This window comes from Meles meles, chromosome 3, assembly GCF_922984935.1.
Source record: "Meles meles chromosome 3, mMelMel3.1 paternal haplotype, whole genome shotgun sequence".
NCBI lineage: Eukaryota > Metazoa > Chordata > Mammalia > Carnivora > Mustelidae > Meles > Meles meles.
Window position 1 is genome coordinate 50,830,788 of NC_060068.1, and position 18,803 is coordinate 50,849,590.

An 18,803-nucleotide genomic window follows, 5' to 3' on the forward strand; every position below is an offset into this window, starting at 1 on the left:
CATGTTGATAAAACCATCATTTACTCTGGCCATCCAACTTCTCTGAGCTGTGTCTATTTCCACATTGCTGGTCCTGGTTCTCTTCAGTCCTCTCACTGACCATGGCACCATCCCATATCCTTCAAATAAATTCCCATTTAATTAAATCACCCAGCATTTGTTTGTACTGTTTGCACCAAAGAACAGCTCATAGATATGTGTCAAGTTACTGAGATGGTAGATGACTTTAAGAGTAATCGGCAGCTCCATATTATGTCTCTGCTTTCCTAAGAATACAAATATTTATTTTAATATTTAGATTAAATTTCTGAAAGAACTGTTTAAATAGAAGTTGATACTTTGTGAGACTGCAACAAAATGCGAAAGATTTAGTCAGGAAACAATCTCAAGCAGCAGCAGCGGTCTTCTATGGGAAGAAAATGATGGATCAGTAAGGCAGTTCTGGTGTTCCTAAATCCAGAAGGATTTAGAACTGGGATTGCAAACCAAAGTATCTGCAGGGAATGAGCAAAGATGCAAATGGGTGAGTCATCCACGATACTCACACTTCCATGAAGAAATAACAGTGCCCTTTTTTCCCCTTCAGCCTCTTTACCTCTTCATTTTTCTACCTCTGATGGAGACAAGTGCCTAAAGACAGAATGCTTGACTCGAAGGAAAATATCAATGCCAGTGCAATGATAAATGGTAACTGAAACTTGCCCTCATTTTCAGAGCAACAATAGGATCACAAGGACTTAGACACCGGAGAACAGATTCCCTTCACGTGGGGTAACACTCCTCAGCTTTGGCCAATTGCTGTGCAGGAAGGCTAACTCATGAGTGGTAAGTCTTCTGATACTTTTTTTTAAGTAGTCAAAATATTGATGCTTTCCAGAAATATACAATAATCTGTTTATTATATTTTAGTGACCAATTTGATTTAAAAATCCTGGTTCAGCCAAGGAAAACAAGTATGCATTCCATTCCTGACCTATACTAGAAGCTGGGTTGTGATAATTCACATAGATTTGAAGTACATAAAACACTTATTAAGAGACTTTTGGGGAAAATGGCGTAATAGGAGAAGCCCAGGTTCCCCTCATCCCACAGATACAACATGATAACACCCACATCAGTAAAATCAGTGTAAATAACTCAGCAAATTACCCAAAGATTGGCAGAACAGATTCTCCTTAGTTCTGTAGGGAGGAAACAACAGTGAAGAGGATTGGAAGGGCAGAGAAGAGTGGGGAATCAAAGAGACTCACAGGACTGTCCATGGGAGGAAGCGATGCCTCAGGCATCTAGAACAAACCCTCACACCAAGGAGCCCAGGCATGGGGAACTCACATGGGGAAGATAAATCCCTGTAACATTTGCCTTTGAACACAAGGAGGGAATAATTCTGTGAGTTCTTAGAATTAGCAGGGCTTAGCACCTGGATCTTTAAAACTCAGCAGGCTCTGGGAGAGCCAGGAGAGTGAGAGGAAACGGAGTCCCTATCCTTAAAGAGACAGCACAACAAACAGCCTGACTGAGATACAGCAGAGAAACAGCAGTTGAAAAATGCCTGGGGAGATGTGCACACAGAGCAGACTGTGTGAGGACAGGGCAAGGTCAATATCTACCAGCCAAGAAGAGAGACCTAAGAACCAAACCTACCAACACCTTGATCCTGGATTTCTAATATCCTACACTGCTGCATGATAACCCTCATTCATGTCCTTTAGGAGGTTTTCCCTCACTTCATTGACTTCAGTTATCACACACCCACAGTCCCATATGGCATATGTTTCCTCACTGCAATGAGCAAGAGACCCAGCTTGTTTAACTATAGGCTCTCCACCCAACGTAGGGCTTGAACTCAGGACACTATGATCAAGAGTTGCACGCTTCACCAACTCAGCCAGCCAGGCGCCCTGAGATATATAGGATTTTTAAATACTTAAATGAAATATAGAAACTAAATTCTAAAAGGGTTTTTCAAGAAAACTGACAAACTTGTTTTGGTAATGTCTGTAGAAGAAGAAAAGGCCAAGAAAAGTCACAATGCTTCCAAAGAAGAATGGATTTAAAATTAAGGAGGATAGAGACAGCAGAGATGAAGAAAAGGGAAAGTTCAAACTGAAGTGGGGTTTGCCAATAGAACCAAGAAAATCTCAGGAAACAAGCCACCCTATTATTGAGCCCATACAAAAAGAACTAAGAAGGGAACTCTGTGATGTTAGAGAAGGTTTCCTGTGCCTTGCTTAGTGTAGATGTCCAGGAAAGCCATATTTATATAAAAGTAACTAGCAAGTATGAAGCTCAAATCCCATGCAAAATTATTATAAAAAGAGAAAAAGTGGGGCACCTGGGTGACTCAGTGGGTTAAAGTCTCTGCCTTCAGCTCAGGTCATGATCCCATTGTCCTGGGATCGAGCCCCAGGTCGGGCTCTCTGCTCAGCAGGAGGCCTGCTTCCTCCTCTCTCTCTGCCTGCTTGTGATCTCTCTCTGTCAAATAAATAAATAAATCTTTAAAAAAAAAGAGAGAAAAAGTAGAATAACTTGTTCCTATGCCAGAAGGACATGCCCATGATACAGATCAAAACTGTGATCTACTGTGCTCACCTAAGTGAGGCTGAGCATCAGATATTCTACAATTGGAACGATATACAGAAAAATTAGCATGGCTCCCGCATGAGGCTGACATGCACATTTGCGAAGCATTCCATACTTGAAAAACAAAAAAACAAAAAACAAAAAACCGTGACCTGCTATTTCAAAATAACTAAAGGATATTAAGAAAACATTACAAGACATGAGAAAACAAAATACATTAGTCTTCCCTTATTCACAGTTTCACTGTCTTTGGCTTCAGTTACCTAAAATCACCTGTGGTCAGGAAGCAGGTGATCCTCCTTCTGGCAAATCATCAGATCGGTAGCCTCCTAACACTGCATCACAATGCCTACACCATTCACCTCACTTTTTCTCATCATGTAGGCATTTTATCATCTTACATCATCATCATAAGGGCGAGTAAAGTCCAATATTTTGAGAGAGAAACCACATTCACACAACTTTCATTACAGTACACTGTGGTAACTATTCTATTTCATTATTACTTGTTGCTGCTAATTCCTTATTGTGCCTAATTTATAAATTAAACTTTATCATAGGTATGTTTGTATAGGGGGAAAAAATGTATGTAGGGTTTGGTATTACCTGTGGTTTCAGACATCCACTGGGGATCTTGGAACAGATTCTGCACAGATAAGTGGGATTTGCTATATCTCATAATTAGGAAAACTCTGAAATGAGGTGACAGAACTCAGCAAAGAATAAAAAATGAAAGAAAAGTTATTTCAAAAGTTAAGACTAAACTAGAAGGACTATAAGAATGAATAAATCCATTACATATTGCCTTAAAAGAAACAGAAAGTGAAAAGAGGAAAACTAAAAAACAAAAAACAAAAAATCAATGAAGTATGAGATTGAAGGGATTCAAGAGGAATCAAGAGGTAGCAAATACTGAGGATGGTAAAAGAAGATTGGTTACCTGGATTATGGCATCCTTGGAGAAGAAAGCCAAAGTAAAAGAACAGAACGAATACTAAATACTCTCATTAAGAAAATTTTCCTGAAATAAAAAAGATTTCAATTTCACACTGAAAGGATAACTGAGAATACTAAATTAGAAGGACCAGCGTGGGGGCACCCGGGTGGCTCAGTGGGTTAAAGCCTCTGCCTTCTGCTCCGGTCATGATCTCAGGGTCCTGGGATCAAGACCATCATCAGGCTCTCTGCTCAGCAAGGAGCCTGCTTCCCTTCCTCTCTCTCTCTGTCTGCCTCTCTGCCTACTTGTGGTCTCTGTCTGTCAAATGAATAAATAAAATCTTAAAAAAAAAAGAAAGGATCAGTGTGGTAAGACATATACTGGTAAAATTACTGAATGAAAAGAAAAAGGAACAAATTGGGGGAATATCTAGGAAACAAGAACATATGACTTGTAAAGAAAAGAAAATTAGGTTATCACTGGAATTTTCAAGAGTGCTTTATCCCAGAATAAAATGGATTAGCACATTGGATATATTTAAGGAAATAGAGTGTGAGCCAAGAATTTTATATTCAGTAAGACTGACTTCAGAGATAAAGAACATGAATTGTTGTCAACAAACAAGAACTCAGGAAGCATTATTCCAGTGAAAACTACCTAAGGAATCTACAAGAGAATGAGCCTCATACAATCAAAATGACTAGAGAGACATCAAACTAAGGACTGATGAGGATTACACATATGGTTAACATAAATTTCAAATTAAAATGTCTTGTTTTTTAGCTTATACCTGTAACTTCATTGTGAGATGCTATTTCTTACAAAGTCCACTACCAGTTTTTAAAACAAAGCGCACAAAAATTAGACTTGAATAGATGCATGATTCCTATCTGATTCAGAAAGGAAGGAAGGAAGGAAGGAAGGAAGGAAGGAAGGAAGGAAAGAAGAAAGAAAAAAAAAGAAAGAGAAAAAGAAAAATGCCTCGGGAATATGAGAAAGATATTTGTTTGCTAATCTCAGGTTGTGTGCTGGAGGGGCAGGGATCTTTGGGAGACTTCTCCAGGAACATAGGAGCTGGCAGGCACCAATGTCCTGCTCTGTCCCCAGCCTAGGCACAAAGATACTAGCGGGAACCAGTGCAATAGCAACACTTCCCACATAACTTGCTAACAGTGCACCCCACCACCATGTTCTCCTGTGGAGATGCCCTTTCATCCAAGTCTTCTGCTCTAGGTCTTCTCCCATTGCAGACCCAGGCAAACTCTGCAAACACTGTGTGCCTGCTCAGATGCCCTTATGCATATGCACCCCCTCCAACCTGTCCAGCCTCAGCAGGAGTTCTGGGGAACTGAAGGTCCCCTCCACCACTGGCTCTAGCAAGGACCTTGCTCCATTATATGCCTGTCATCATGTTTTCCTCTGAACACACCCACTCCAACCCTGTCACAGGAGTTTTCTAAAGCAGCTCCAGGTCTTCTCCTACAGCAGACTTGCTTAAACCTTACCTATATCCTGTGCTCTGGCCCGGTGTTCTACTGCAGATCTGCCCTTTCCATTATGTTTTTGGTCAGAGCCCACCCAAAGAGATGCCACAAGCCTGGCAGTGTAGAAGCAGTCCTAATAGAAGCCAGCACTACCCGAAATGACTCCTGCCACAGGGAGAGGGGGAAAAAAAAACTACAAAACCAATCTGACTATAATACCAGCAGTGGACTGAGGGCAGATGTTGGATCCAACTGCAGGCCCTGCCCAACAACACAAGTTTCTCAGAAGCCAACACAGGGAAAGCACCCTGCAGTCTGATGATATCATTCTCTGGTAAGCATATGGTCTGACTCAACTCAAGCTCAAACCAGCCCCAGATTGGGCCTCTAACAGCACAGGACCAAATCCTAATTATAACATGCAAAGAGAGCCATCACAGATGACAGGACTGAAGGCAAAAGTTGCTCAGCCACAACAGCAGGGTATATGCAACACACATAGGAGACACCCCTGAACTGCCAGATTTGGTGAACAGGAGACACTCTACGGCAGGGCACTACAGGACCTCTTCTTCATAAGGCTACTACTTTTGAGAAGAAATATAAATGACTTTTCCCAACACAGATAAAAAGACACAGAGAGGGAAAATGAGAGAGAAAGGAATAAGTATCAGAAAAAAGGACAGGACAATATCATGGCAAGAGACATAAACAAAACAGAGATAAGTAATATGCCTGATAGAGAATTTATTTTTTTTAAGATTTAATTTATTTGACAGACAGAGATCACAAGTAGGCAGAGAGGCAGTCAGAGAGGCAGGCAGAGAGAGGGGCGGAGAAAGCAGGCTCCCTGCTGAAGCAGAGACCCCGATGCGGGGTTCGATCCTAGGACCCTGGGATCATGACCTGAGCCAGAGGCAGAGGCTTTAACCCACTGAGCCATGCAGGTTCTCCCCCCTTTTTTAAACTGATAGAGAATTTAAAGTAATGGTCATAAAGATATTCCCTGGACTTGAAAAAAAATGAGTGGAAGATCTCAGTGAGGTCTTTGACAAAGAGATAGAAAATATGAAAAAGAACCATTCAGAGATGAATAATTCAACACCTGAACTAAAAATATAATAGATAGATGCAAAAATTCTCACCAAAATACTAGCCTATAGGACCCAACAGTACATTAAAAGGATTATTTACCACAACCAACTGGGATTTATTCCTGGGCTGAAATGTTGGTTCAACATCCACAAATCAATCAAATGTGATACAATACATTAATTTAAAAAAAGAACAAGAACCATATGATAATCTCAATAGATGCTGAAAAAGTATTTGACAAAGTATAGCATCCTTTCTTGATCAAAACTCTTCAAAGTGTAGGGATAGAGGGCACATACCTCAGTATCATAAAGGCCATCTATGAAAAACCCATAGTAAATATCATTCTCAATGGGGAAAAACTGAGAACTTTTCCTCTAAGTTCAAGAACACAGCATGGATGTCCACTATCAACACTGCTCTTCGACATAGTACAAGAAGTCCTAGCCTCAGCAATCAGACAAAAAGAAATAAAGGCATCCAAATCAGCAAAGAAGTCAAATTCTCACTCTTTGCAGATGATATATTTTATGTCGAAAACCCAAAAGAGTACACTCCAAAGCTGCGAGAACTCATACAGGAATTCAGTAAAGTGTCAGGATATAAAAATAATGTGCAGAAATCAGTTGCATTTCTATATACCAACAATAAGAGAGAAGAAAGAGAAATTCAGGACATGATCCCATTTACAATTGCACCCAAAACCATAAGATACCTAGGAATAAATCTAACCAAAGAGGCAAAGAATCTGTACTCAGAAAACTATAGAGTATTCATGAAGGAAATTGAGGAAGACACAAAGGAATGGAAAAGCGTTCCATGCTCATGGATTGCATGCTCATGGCAGCAACCTCTTCAACCCCAGCCACAGCAACTTCTTCCTAGAAACATCACCAAAGATAAGGAAATGAACTACTGGGACTTCATCAAGATCAAACGTTTTGTAGAGCAAAGGAAACAGTCAACAAAACCAAAAGACAACTGACAGAATGGGAGAAGATATTTGCAAACGACATATCAGATAAAGGGCTAATATCCAAAATCTATAAAGAACTTATCAAACTCAACACCCAAAGAACAAATAATCCAATCAAGAAATGGGCAGAAGACATGAACAGACATTTCTGCAAAGAAGACATCCAAATGGCCAACAGACCCATGAAAAAGTGCTCAACATCTCTCAGCATGAGGGAAATACAAATGAAAACAACAATGAGATACCACCTCACACCAGTCAGATTGGCTAAAATTAACAAGTCAGGAAATGACAGATGTTGGCAAGGATGCAGAAAAAGGGGAACCCTCCTACACTGTTGGTGAGAATACATAAAGATACAGAAAAAGATTCCATGCTTATGGATTGGAAGAACAAATATTGTGAAAATGTCTATGCTATCTGAAGAAATTTACACATTTAATGCAATCCCTATAAAATATCACCAAATTTTTTTCAAAGAAATGGAACAAATAATCCTAAAACTTATGTGGAACCAGAAAAGACTCCAAGTAGCCAGAGGAATGTTGAAAAAGAAAGCCAAAATTTGGTGGCATTACAATTTTGGGAATATCTTCTCCCATTCTGTCAGTTGTCTTTTGGTTTTGTTGACTATTTCCTTTGTTGTGCATAAGCTTTTGATCTTAATGAAGTCCCAATAGTTCATATTTCCCTGGCTTCCCTTGGTGTTGCTGATGTCCTGGGAAAAAGTTGCTGTGGCTGCTGTCGAAGAGATTGCTGGCTGTGCTCTCCTCAAGGATTGTGATTGATTCCTGTCTCACACTGAGGTCTTTCATCCATTTTGAGTCTATTTTCATGTGTGGTGTAAGAAAATGGTCCAGTTTCATTTTTCTGCATGTGGCTGTCCAATTTTCCTAACACCATTTGTCGAAGAGACTGTCTTTTTTCCATTGGAATTCTTTCCTGTTTGTCGAAAATTAGTTGCCCATAGAGTCGAAGGTCCATTTCTGGCCTCTCTATTCTGTTCCATTGATCTATGTGCCAATACCATACTGTCTTGATGATTACAGCTTTGTAATAGAACTTGAAGTCTGGAATTGTGATGCCACCAACTTTGGTCTTCTTTTTCATCATTTCTCTGGCTATTTCGGGTCTCTTCTGGGGTAGAGGGATAGGGATAGGGTAGCTGGTTTATGGACATTGGGGAAGGTATGTGTTATAGTGAGTTCTGTGAAATGTGTAAGCCTGATGATTCACAGACCAATACCCTTGGGGCAAATAATACATTTTATGTTAATTTTTTTAAAAAATTTAGCTAGCTGATGACCCAGCAATTAGACTACAGGGTATTTACCCCAAAGATATAGATGTAGTGAAAAGAAGGGCCATATGTACCCCAATGTTCATAGCAGCAATGTCCACAATAGCTAAACTGTGGAAAGAGCTGAGATGCCCTTCATCAGACAAATGGATAAAGAAGGTGTGGTCCATATATACAATGGAATATTATTCAGCAGTCAGAAAGGATGAACACCCAACTTCTGCATCAACATGGATGCAACTGGAGGAGATTATGCTGAGTGAAATAAGTCAAGCAGAGAAAGTCCATTATCATGGTTTCACTTACTTGTAGAAATAAGGAATAACATGGAGTACATTAGGAAAAGGAAAGGAAAAGTGAAGGGGGGGCGCTAATTGGAGGGGGAGATGAACCATGAGAGACTATGGACTTTGAGAAACAAACTCAGGGTTTTAGAAGGGAGGGGGGGGGATAGGTCAGTCTAGTGGTGGGTATTAAGGAGGGCATGTATTGCATGGGGCACTGTGTGTTATACGTAAACAATGAATCTTGGAACACTACATCAAAAACTAATGATGTATTATATAGTTACTAACATAACACAATAAAAATAAGAATAATTTCAAGCCAAAAAAATGGTAACAAGTAGTGATAAAGATAAAAATTTAAAAGATGCAAGAAAACAGCTACATATAAGGGAAATCTCATAAGGCCATCAGCTGATTTTTCAGCAGAAACTCTACAGGCCAGAAAGGAGTGGCATGATATCCACACAGTCTGCAGCCAAAAATACTATATCCACCTAGGCTATCATTCAGAATATAAGGGTAGATAAAGAGTTTCCCAGACAAAGGGAAGTTAAAGGTATTCATCACTACTAAAGCAGCCCTACAAGAAATGTTTGAGTGGACATTTTGAGTAGAAAGGAAAAAATATAAGAAGAAAAAGTAGAAAGCACAAAAGCAGTAAAAGTAAGTGTATAAAAATCAGTGAAGGGACTCACAACATAAAAGGTTGTAAAGTATGGCACCATATGCCTAAATGTGGGGGTGGTGCTTGTGGGAGTAAGAAGGGGTTCAAACTTAAATGACTATCCACTTAATATAAACTGCTCTATGCAGATGTGACATACAAACATAATGTTAACCACAAATCAAAAACCAGTAATAGATATACAAGAAATAAAGAGAAGGGATCCAAGTGTATCACTAAAGAAAGCCAGCTTATCATAAGACAGAAAGCAAGGGAAGAAAGGATACAGAAAAGCTACAAAAACAACCACAAGTAACAAAATGGCAATAATACATACCTATCAATAATTACTTTGAATGCAAATGGACTAAATGCGCCAATCAAATGACATAGGATGAAGGAATGGATAAAAAAGCAAGACCTATCTATATGGTGCCCAAAAGAGAATCATTGCAGACCTAAAGACATATGCAGATTGAAAGTGAGGGGATGGAGAAACATTTATCATGCAAATGGATATGAAAAGAAAGACAGAGTAGCAATATTTATATTGGACAAAAGAGACCTTATTTTTTTAAAGGTTTTATTTATTTATTTGACATAGAGAAATCACAAGTAGACAGGCTGGCAGAGGGGGCAGGGGAAGCAGGCTATCTCCTGAGCAGAGAGCCCGATGTGGGCCTCAATCCCAGGACCCTGAGATCATGACCTGAGCCGAAGGCAGAGGCTTAACTCACTGAGACACCCAGGCACCCCCAAAAGAGATTTTAAAATAAAGACTATACCAAGAGAAAAAGAAGGAGACTATATAATTATGAAGGGGACAATCAACAACACAAGAAACAACAGCTCTTGGTGAGGATGTGGAGAAAGGGGAATCCTCTTGCACTGTTGGTGGGAATGCAAACTAGTGCAGCCACTCTGGAAAACAGTATGGAGTTTCCTCAAGAAGTTAAAAGTAGAGCTGCCCTGAACATACTATGAGCAACTCTATGCCAAGAAATTTGACAATCTGGAAGAAATGGATGCGTTCCTAGAGACATATAAACTACCACAACTGAACCAGGAAGAAATAGAAAACCTGAACAGGCCCATAACCAGTAAGGAGATTGAAACAGTCATCAAAAATCTCCAGACAACAAAAGCCCAGGGCCAGACGGCTTCCCAGGGGAATTCTACCAAACATTTAAAGAAGAACTAATTCCTATTCTCCTGAAACTGTTCCAAAAAATAGAAATGGAAGGAAAACTTCCAAACTCATTTTATGAGGCCAGCATCACCTTGATCCCAAAACCAGACAAGGATCCCACCAAAAAAGAGAACTACAGACCAATATCCTTGATGAACACAGATGCAAAAATTCTCACCAAAATACTAGCCAATAGGATTCAACACTACATTAAAAGGATTATTCACCACGATCAAGTGGGATTTATTCCAGGGCTGCAGGGCTGGTTCAACATCCGCAAATCAATCAATGTGATAGAACACATTAATAAAAGAAAGAACAAGAACCATATGATACTCTCAATAGATGCTGAAAAAGCATTTGACAAAGTACAGCATCCCTTCCTGATCAAAACTCTTCAAAGTGTAGGGATAGAGGGCACATATCTCAATATCATCAAAGCCATCTATGAAAAACCCACTGCAAATATCATTCTCAATGGAGAAAAACTGAAAGCTTTTCCGTTAAGGTCAGGAACACGGCAGGGATGTCTATTATCACCACTGCTATTCAACATAGTACTGGAAGTCCTAGCCTCAGCAATCAGACAACAAAAAGAAATTAAAGGCATCCAAATCGGCAAAGAAGAAGTCAAGCTATCACTCTTCGCAGAGGATATGATACTATATGTGGAAAACCCAAAAGACTCCACTCCAAAACTGCTAGAACTTGTACAGGAATTCAGTAAAGTGTCAGGATATAAAATCAATGCACAGAAATCAGTTGCATTTCTGTACACCAACAACAAGACAGAAGAAAGAGAAATTAAGGAGTCAATCCCATTTACAATTGCACCCAAAAACTATAAGATACCTAGGGATAAACCTAACCAAAGAGGCTAAGAATCTATATGCAGAAAACTATAAAGTACTCATGAAAGAAATTGAGGAAGACACAAAGAAATGGAAAAATGTTCCATGCTCCTGGATTGGAAGAATAAATATTGTGAAAATGTCTATGCTACCTAAAGCAATCTACACATTTAATGCAATCCCTATCAAAATACCATCCATTTTTTCCAAAGAAATGGAACAAATAATCCTCAAATTTATATGGAACCAGAAAAGACCTCGAATAGCCAAAGGAATATTGAAAAAGAAAGCCAATGTTGGTGGCATCACAATTCCGGACTTCAAGCTCTATTACAAAGCTGTCGTCATCAAGACAGCATGGTACTGGCACAAAAACAGACACGTAGATCAGTGGAACAGAATAGAGAGCCCAGAAATAGACCCTCAACTCTATGGCCAACTAATCTTCAACAAAGCAGGAAAGAATGTCCAATGGAAAAAAGACAGCCTCTTCAATAAATGGTGCTGGGAAAATTGGACAGCCACATGCAGAAAAATGAAATTGGACCACTTCTTACACCACACACGAAAATAGACTCCAAATGGATGAAGGACCTCAATGTGAGAAAGGAATCCATCAAAATCCTTGAGGAGAACGCAGGCAGCAACCTCTTCGACCTCAGCTGCAGCAACATCTTCCTAGGAACATCACCAAAGGCAAGGGAAGCAAGGGCAAAAATGAACTATTGGGATTTCATCAAGATCAAAAGCTTCTGCACAGCAAAGGAAACAGTTAACAAAACCAAAAGACAACTGACAGAATGGGAGAAGATATTTGCAAATGACATGTCAGATAAAGGGCTAGTATCCAAAATCTATAAGGAACTTAGCAAACTCAACACCCAACAAACAAACAATCCAATCAAGAAATGGGCAGACGACATGAACAGACATTTCTGCAAAGAAGACATCCAGATGGCCAACAGAGACATGAAAAAGTGCTCCACGTCACTCGGCATCAGGGAAATACAAATCAAAACCACAATGAGATATCACCTCACACCAGTCAGAATGGCTAAAATTAACAAGTCAGGAAATGACAGATGCTGGCGAGGATGTGGAGAAAGGGGAACCCTCCTCCACTGTTGGTGGGAATGCAAGCTGGTGCAACCACTCTGGAAAACAGCATGGAGGTTCCTCAAAATGTTGAAAATAGAACTACCCTATGACCCAGCAATTGCACTACTGGGTATTTACCCTAAAGATACAAACATAGGGATCCGAAGGGGCACGTGTACCCGAATGTTTATAGCAGCAATGTCTACAATAGCCAGACTATGGAAAGAACCTAGATGTCCATCAACAGATGAATGGATAAAGAAGATGTGGTATATATACACAATGGAATACTATGCAGCCATCAAAAGAAATGAAATCATGCCATTTGCGATGACGTGGATGGAACTAGAGCGTATCATGCTTAGTGAAATAAGTCAATCGGAGAAAGACAACTATCATATGATCTCCCTGATATGAGGACATGGAGAAGCAACATGTGGGGGTAGGGGGATAGGAGAAGAATAAATGAAACAAGATGGGATTGGGAGGGAGACAAACCATAAATGACTCTTAATCTCACAAAACAAACTGGGGGTTGCTGGGGGGAGGTGGGATTGGGAGAGGGGGAGCGGGCTATGGACATTGGGGAGGGGAGGCGAACCATAAGAGACTATGTACTCTGAAAAACAACCTGAGGGTTTTGAAGGGTCAGGGGTGGGAGGTTGGGGCAACCTGAGGGTTTTGAAGGGTCAGGGGTGGGAGGTTGGGGGAATAGGTGGTGGGTAATGGGGAGGGCACGTTTTGCATGGAGCACTGGGTGTTGTGCAAAAAGAATGAATACTGTTACACTGAAAAAATAAATAAAATGAGAAGTTCCTGCCCAGAAAAAAAAAAAAAAAAAGAAATGGGCAGAGGACATGAACAGACATTTCTGCAAAGAAGACATCCAGATGGCCAACAGACACATGAAAAAGTGCTCCACATCACTCGGCATCAGGGAAATACAAATCAAAACCACAACGAGATATCACCTCACACCAGTCAGAATGGCTAAAATTAACAAGTCAGGAAATGACAGATGCTGGCGAGGATGCAGAGAAAGGGGAACCCTCCTCCACTGTTGGTGGGAATGCAAGCTGGTGCAACCACTCTGGAAAACAGCATGGAGGTTCCTCAAAATGTTGAAAATAGAACTACCCTATGACCCAGCAATTGCACTACTGGGTATTTACCCTAAAGATACAAACGTAGTGATCCGAATGGGCACATGCACCCGAATGTTTATAGCAGAATGTCTACAATAGCCAAACTATGGAAAGAACCTAGATGTCCATCAACAGATGAATGGATAAAGAAGAGGTGGTATATATACACAATGGAATACTATGCAGCCATCAAAAGAAATGAAATCTTGCCATTTGTGACGACGTGGATGGAACTAGAGGGTATCATGCTTAGTGAAATAAGTCAATCAGAGAAAGACAACTATCATATGATCTCCCTGATATGAGGATGTGGAGATGCAACATGGGAGGTTAGGGGGATAGGAGAAGAATAAATGAAACAAGATGGGATTGGGAGGGAGACAAACCATAAATGACTCTTAATCTCACAAAACAAACTGGGGGTTGCTGGGGGGAGATGGGGTTGGGAGAGGGGGAGGGAGTTATGGACATTGGGGAGGGTATGTGGTATCATGAATGCTGTGAAGTGTGTAAACCTGGTGATTCACAGACCTGTACCCCTGGGGATAAAAATACATTACCTGTTTATTAAAAAAAAAAAAAAAAAGGATGAATACCCAACTTTTGTAGCAACATGGACGGGAGTGGAGGTGATTGTGTTGAGTGAAATAAGTTAAGCAGAGAGAATCAAGTATCATATGGTTTCACTTATTTTTGCAGCATAACAAATGACATAGAGGACACTGGGAGATGGAGAGAAGGAAGTTAAGGGAAATTGGAAGGGGAGGCAAACCATAAGAGACTATGGACTCTGAGAAACAACCTGGGGGTTTTGAAGGGGCGGGGGTGGGAGGGTGGGGGAACTAGGTGGTGGGTAATAGGGAGGGCACATGTTGCATGGAGCACTGGGTGTTGTGCAAAAATAATGAATACTGTTATGCTGAAAAATAAATAAATTAATAATTTAAAAAAAAAAAAGTAGAGCTGCCCTACAACCCAGCAATTGCACTTCTAGGTATTTACCCAAAGAATACAAAAATACTAATCCAACAGGATACATGCACCCTAATGTGTATAGCAGCATTACTTATAATAGTCAAATTATGGAAACAGCCCAAGTGTACATAGATTAATGAATGGATAAAGAAGAGGTGGTATGTGTACATATATATGTGTGTGTGTATACATATATAACACATGTATATATGTGTATGTATGGCTATATATGTGTGGATATGTGGATATATATGTATACACACACACACACACACACACACACACATATATATATATATATATATACACACTCAGACATAAAAAAGATCAAAATCTTGCCATTTGCAACAACATGCATAGAGCTGGAGAGTATTATGCTCAACTAAATAAGTCAGTCAGAGCAAGACAAATACTCTGTGATTTCATTCATATGTGGAGTTTAAGAAACAGAACAAAGAAACAAAGGGGAGAAAAGGGTATGGGGGCACAAAGCAAGAAACAGATTCTTAACTATATAGAACAAATGGTTAGCAGAGGGAAGGTGGGTGAGGGAATGGGTGAAATAGGTGATGAGGATTAGGGAGGGCACTTGTGATGAGCACCGAGTGTTGTATGGAAGTGTTGAATACTATATTGCACCCGTGAAATTAATGTTACACTATGTTAACAACTAGTATTTAAATAAAAACTTAAAAAATATATGGAGGCAAATAAAAGTGAAAACGCAGTGATCCAAATTCTTTGGGATGCAACAAAAGTGGCTTTAAGAAGGAAGTTTATAGTAATACAGGTCTATCTCAGGAAGCATGAAAAATCTCAAATAAACAACCTAACCTAACCCTAAAGAAGCTAGAAAAAGAACAAAACCCAAAACCAGTAGAAGAAGGAAATAATAAAGAGTAATGCAGAAAAAAACAATATATAAACTAAAACACGCACAAACAATAGAAAAGATCGATGAAACCAGGATCTAGTTCTTTGAAAAAATCAACAAAAAAGTGAAAAAAAAAAAAGAAAAAATCAACAAAATTGATAAACCTTTAGCCAAATTCACCAAAAAGAGAGAGATGGCTCAAACAGAATTGGAAATGAAAGAGGATAAATGACAACTGATACCATAGAAATACAGAGGATAAGAAAATATCATGAAAATTATATGCCAACAAAGTCAACAACCTGAAAGAAATAAATTCCTAGAAACATCATCTTGCAAAAGAGGAAGAAATACAAAATTTGAAGAGACTGATTACTAGCAATGAAACTGAATCAATAATCAAAAGACTCTAAACTGGGGTGCCTAAGTGGCTCAGTCAGTTGAGCATCTGCCTTTGGCTCAGGTCATGATCTTGGGGTCCTGGGATGGAGCCCTGCTTCTGGGTCCCTGCTCAGCGGGGAGTCTGTTTCTCCCTCTCCCTCTGCCCCTCTCCTGCTCATGTCTGCTCTCTCCCAAATAAGTAAAAATCTTAAAAAACAAACAAACAAAAACTCTGAATAAACAAAACTCCAGGACTAGATGGCTTCATAGGTGAATTCCACGAATATTTATTTATTTATTTATTTTAAAAATTTTATTTGTCACAGAAAGATATCACAAGTAGGCAGAGAGACAGGCAGAGAGAGGGGGAAGCAGGTTCCCCGCTGAGCAGAGAGCCCGATGTGGGGCTCAATCCCAGGATCTTGAGATCATGACCTGAGCTGAAGGCAGAGGCTTAACCCACTGAGCCACCCAGGCGCCCCTTCACTGAACATTTAAAGAAGAGTTCATACTTCAGCTTCTCAAATTGTTCCAAAAAAAAAAAAATAGGAAAAAAGGGAAAGCTTCTAAATTCATTCCATGAGGATAACATTACACTGATCCCAAGACCAAAGACACTACAATAAAAGAGAAGTACAGGCCAATATCTGATGAACATAGATGCAAAAATCTTCAACAACAAAACATTAGCAAACAAAATCCACCAGTACGTTAAAAAAAAAATCAACCACTATGATCATGTGGGATTTATTTCTGGGAGGCAAGGTGGTTCAATATTTATAGATCAATCAATGTGAGACATCACATCAAGACAAAGAATAAAATCCATATGATTATTTCAATAGATGCAGAAAAAGCACTTGCCAAAGTATAACCAGATTGCTAAAGTATAATCCAACACAGTAGATTTAGAGGGAACATATCTCAACTACTAAAGGCCATTTATGAAAAACCCACAGACAATATCATAGTCAACACTGGGGAAACACTGAGTCTTTTCCCCTAAGCACAGTGAGATATCATCACAACTGTCAGAATGGCTAAAAGAAAAACACAAGAAACAAGTTCTGGTGAGGATGTGGAGGAAAAGGCACTCTCTTGCACTGCTGGTAGGAATGCAAACTGGTGTGCCATTGTAGAAAACAGTATGGAAGTTCCTAAAAAAAATTAAAAACAGAATTATAGATCCAGTAATCCCACTATGTGGTATTGACCCAAAGAGTACAAGAACTTCTATGTTTAATGCAGCATTATATTATACAAACACACACACACAGTGGACTGTTACTCAGCCATATAAAAGAATGAAATCTTGCCATTTGCATTAACTATGGAGAACAAACTAATGGTTACCAAAGGGGAGGTGGGTGAGGGGATAGATGAAATAGGTGAAGGGAATTAAGAGTACAGTCATCATGATGAACACTGAGCAATGCACAGAATTGTAAAATTGCTAAATTGTATACCTGAAATTAATATAACACTGTATGTCAATTATATTAGAATGAAAAAATAAATAGATACAATTTAACAAATACTTATTAAGTACATTTAGGCAAACTAAATAATTCTTCAAATTAAACTTGTAAGCTAGCACAAACCACCATGGTCATGGAATAAATCCCCAGAGTTTGCCTGATGGGATTTTTCAGGGCCCAGCAAATGATGGAGGACAGGCAGAGAGGGGGAAAAAGTCTGTTGCAGGGAGCTTGGGAGGACATATTGATGCACTGTGCTAGGCCAGACAGGTAAATCATGCCTGATTCGTAAGTGGTTTGGTCATCCCGTTATATATATAGAAATAAATTAAAGAAACCTAAATATTGATATGTCAAATTTATGGAGCCTATTCATCTCAGATCCTGGAGTGCCCAAAACTGAAAAAAGATTGTTGCATTCATGTCAAGTTGCTTTTAGACTGCTGCATTTTACTTCATGGGTTACCTGGAAAGATGAATCACTGTTTTGCCAGTGAGCATCTTCAAACAAAGAAGAGAATAAGATTGACATCACTGTTCAGATCCATTAGTCAAACTACAGTGGCTCTGGACAGGCAGTTTCCAAAATACATCAGCCTCATTTATACCCAACAGCAACAACAGACAGTAGGTATTTTTCTACTGTGGCACGAGGCTCCCAAATACGAAGACAGAAAGTGGTTTTTGACACACACTGCTTTTAGGAAAAAGCTTGGAAGTGGGAGGTAAAATAACAGAGTAAATGTCTATATCCTAATGATTACAGAGAGGAAAGAAAACCTCGACTTTACTTAAGGGCTAGATTAAAATCACTGAGGGAACAAAAGAATACAGCAGGAAGTCAACTACTATGATAAACAGTGATCTCAAAAGATATGCCACTTAGGTTTAAATGTGCCTAAGGAAGTAGAAGATTCTGCTTATCCTTGACAATTTTTGTTCCAATAACATCATCCCACTGTTTATTGGTTTTAAGTAGTTCATTCCTTGTAGTTCGGGCATCCTGCATACCATAACACAATTAATTGGGATTCTGATAATATACTATCTAAAAATGAAAGAAATGGTAATTTAACTTTTCCTGGTCACTGATGCACTGAGCAGAATGTATGTTTTACCTGTTTTAAACCTGGATTAATCTAGGCTTCTACTAGTGGAGTGAAATATGCCAGCTGAGAGTAAATCTGATTTTTTATTACTGTAGAAAAATAATATGTTATTTATTTGCACATGTAATGGTTAGTGTGGCAGGTAATATGTTCATGATCTCACTTAGGTTTTCATTCTCACACAAAATTTCAACTCAATCATGACATTTCATTTCTGCTTTTACATCTGAGGAAAAAACAAGATACAAAGAAGTTAAAAATTAGCTCAAAAATCAGACATTTTAGAGGTGGAACATCCAGAATATGCTCTTCAGTCTTCCTGCCTCCAAACTGTGCATTTTCCACTCATCTATACTGACCTAAGGAAGAGGGAGTGA

At 39.3% G+C, this 18,803-nt stretch overlaps 1 pseudogene; it reads left to right on the forward strand.

Annotated features, from left to right (window-relative positions):
- Nucleotides 1–2,602: 2,602 nt before the first annotated feature.
- LOC123939524 lies at nt 2,603–2,702 on the forward strand (annotated as a pseudogene).
- The last annotated feature ends 16,101 nt before the right edge of the window (nt 2,703–18,803 follow it).